The following is a 3,811-nucleotide window of genomic DNA, read 5'->3' as shown; positions in this document are numbered from 1 at the left end:
CACACATATAAGCAGACATTCCTAAGGGATAACACTCACGTTCACCTTAAAACAATGCCCTGCCCTTCTGCTGCTCTGCATTTTTGACATATTATGCAGGTAACCAGGTAACCCCACCTTGTTACCTGCATACCCACCCCACCTATCAGTTCCTCCTGCAGAGGAGTTTCTGTCCTTAAGTGAGAATGAGCTGGTGACATTCAGAAACCACAGTCATCCACAATGGAATGTTAATCTTCAGCCTTGTTCACTCCTGGATATCTTCATCTGAACACCATGACAAGCCCATATATTAACACAAACGCTGTACTGACCATACCTTCAAGCATGCTGATATCTTGAATGCATGTGAATTGTTAATTGCCAGTGCTGCAAAAGTTAGATAACACATCTTGCTTGAGTAAAGGCGAAGCAAACATAGATTGTATAAAAGGTGGATTTTAAAATGGCAAGAAAATAACATGGCAATACAGTAAATTATTTAGCTGCAAAAACATAAAATCTTGGTGTGATTTCGAAAATTTCTCTGGCATTGGCTGCTTAACATGCTGGAAGTGGCATATTAATTTAAAAGATGGGATGGCTTATGGAAATGATAATAATAATTTGACAAAAATCAATAGTTCTACCTTTAAAATTGAGCATAGTTGTTGATATGTTCATCAGTGAATGGTAGCTTCACCATTAGCTTCAAATTAGCATTGAAGCTAATTTTTAGCATCATAACACTGGGCTCCAATTGATGGGCAGACTGTGGCAGGCCTTGTTTAAATTTCTTCAGAAATGTTCTAATTTCTTCTATAATCCTGAGCCTTATTTTACACTATTAACACTGCAGGGAGAAAAAGATTTTTTCTAACAATGTTTTTGGGTATAAAGTTAATTATGTCCTCCATCTCAGCTGAGGACATGTCCTGCTGGTGGTGACGGCCAAAGGGCAGGCGCAGAGGGAACAGGACTAAGTGATAACACCAAAACTGTATTTGTAAGGGACGGCTTGTTAACTCAAAGGCTCATTATAACAGAATATGAGTCATTCATTCAGCGTGTCAGAAATGTCCTTTCGTGAGTCAACTTTAATTTCTTTTCAAAGATGTCATGACATTTGGAATTTGTCCTTATCTGCTGCGGCAGTGCAGCCCTTCAGGGGAACTTTAAAATCCCTCACCTGACACCTTCCACTGCTCGGGTCTAAATATACAGTAGTGCATATCTCTAGAGCAGACAGTGCCTCCATAAAGTATTGAACTTATTAATGTAACATTTTGTTACATTCCATCTGCGGTCTTCAATGGATTTTTATCACAGACCAACACAAAGAAGGACACTGACCCTTTACAGTTTCCAGCAGCTCTCTTTCAGAGTCATTTGTAAGAAATGTTAAAAAGAATACATCAAATTCCTTCCACTTTACAATTTTGCATTATTTTGTATTGGTTTTGGTTGCAATGAATTCCAATAGACCACAGAGGTTTGAGGCTGTAACATGACACAACGTTGAAAACTTTGAGGGGATGAGAAGACTTTTTCAAGGTTTGGTATCTTATTATACAAGGATTTTTTCAATTTAATACCACATAGTTCAAAATTAGCTGTAAATAACACAAAATTAAAGAACAGCACATGCTTGGTTCCTGTACTTAATCTTCATACGAGGATCCAATGGCTCTGGATGATATTCAAAACAGATTCAAGGTCAAAGTTCTCCCTGTAATTACCCATAAAACATAAGAAAGAAAATGAGTTTTCCTTGGATGGCTTGTAAAATATTACTGTTCTGTGTGCTTTGTCCTGTGAGTGTGTGTGTTTGTATGCGCATATATACACTATATATGAGGACCACTCTCACCACTTTTACCCACAAAGGGAGGTCATCTGTAGAAATCGAGGACTTTCCTGGTCCTCACTTTTTTCAGTTCTGTTGAGCTCTACTAGTTTGGTTTAGAGGTGTGGCGTGAATTAAGTTGTGAAAATGTCTGGGTTAGACATAAATCCAGTCACTAAAATGAATGGAAGTCATCACAGTTTTCAGTTTGGTGTGTGTGTGTGTGTGTGTGTGTGTGTGTGTGTGTGTGTGCGTATGCGTGTGTGTGTGTGTGTGTGTGTGTATACTTTTATCAACAGCAAACACTAAAGCTCCTAAACCCCTGCAAAGCCCCTCTTGACAGAAAACTGCTGCTCTGTCTGTTGGCTCTGTTAAGCCATGCAGAGCTGTCTCCGGTCACATCCTGATGTGACTGTTCTTGCTGTTTCCCAAGTTTCACACTTGGCCTCAGAATTTTTGAAAATCTCCTTTCTCCAGTAAATTATCAGTAAGATTATTGGGACGCTTTCTGAGTCTGTCCAGAGGAGGGTGCTACAGTACCATCTGCTTCTATGTCTGCGCTCACTTCTACAGGATTGAAGTCAATGAATTTAAACACATATTTCACTGAGACTGAAGTTGGACAACTGGGTCTCACCCAGTGTTTCTCAATTATTTTCTGTCATGCCCCCCCTAGGGATCATAATTTTTTTCGTGCCCCCAGTGCCCTCCCCTCCCCAGAATTTAAATACAATTGCAAATCTGTTCATATTTAATAATTTATCATACAAACCACTGGCTCCAACATTGTTTGACCTTATTATCAAAACCGCTGTTTTATTATTATAAGCCTCAAAATAATTTCCAAAATTTGTTTATGAGTGAATCAGTATCATTTAATCTACTCAGTTTGAAAAAGTGCAAATGATTCACTGGGATTTGCATTTTTATACCTAATATAGTAAAACCTTTTACAAATATAAGCATTGGTTACTTGTCAGCTTTTTCAGTTAGAAGAAAATTAGGGAAGCTTTCCAGCTTCCCTAATTTTATGATAGCTTTTCACCATAGTGCGCTAAATTGCGGGATACTGATCTTGTAAGGTTATAGTTGGTACTGGTTTAACAAATAACTAAGTACTAAATGTTTTAGCACATCAGAAGCAAATTTTCAGCCCCAGGACTATGAAACGATTGCTTCCACAACTTTTTATTTAACAGAAAGAACCAGTCTTGCTGAGTGGGTCACGTTGCATATCACTCTATCGAAGCTTTTTAATTTAAGACTTTCTTCCAGCCTTGCGTCTTTATTCTGCCAATATTTAAATTACTCTGCTGATACAACTGGGTATCAGTATCGACTGAATCTCATCTGTCCGTGTATCAATCAACTCCAAACCTCTTCTTTGTTCTGTCACAATTATCGATTTATTTAATTTTGATTATCATGCTCCAAACTTTGCGAGGACTGACCACCCGATCACCCGCTTCCTCACACACACAGAGCCAGCAGCGTCACCTTCCCATTCATACTTGATGACAGTCACGCCCACATCGACACGCCCACCACCAGGTGTCAAAGCCGCTGCTCCTGTCATATCAGTAATTACTTATTTCATTTATATGGCTCATATAGAGCCTCAGTGAAAACTTGTTTATTGTTATTAACTCTTTGGTGCAGAAAACTGATTGAAAATCGATTTATTTAGTGCATGTTTATGTCTGTTAAGGCTGAGATGGAACGGCACTGAAAGCAGCCCGTTAAACCATTCAGACGAACACAACAGAGACACAATCAGATGACTTATTACCCCGCGATAATAACTCAGAAATAGTCCATGGAAAAACCTTACATAAGCTTGTATTAAAGCAGAAAGTACGGCGGCCACCGTAAGAAAGGCTTACAATTATGCCGCATGAACTGATCAGTATTGCGAGGGAACGCAAAAGTTTTGCGAGGTAACGCAAAAGAAAAAAATCCCTCATGTCCCTGGAGGGCTCCATATTT

Source organism: Poecilia formosa, unplaced genomic scaffold, assembly GCF_000485575.1.
Source record: "Poecilia formosa unplaced genomic scaffold, Poecilia_formosa-5.1.2 Scaffold220, whole genome shotgun sequence".
Classification (NCBI taxonomy): Eukaryota; Metazoa; Chordata; class Actinopteri; order Cyprinodontiformes; family Poeciliidae; genus Poecilia; species Poecilia formosa.
Note: the sequence above shows the minus strand (reverse complement) of the source record.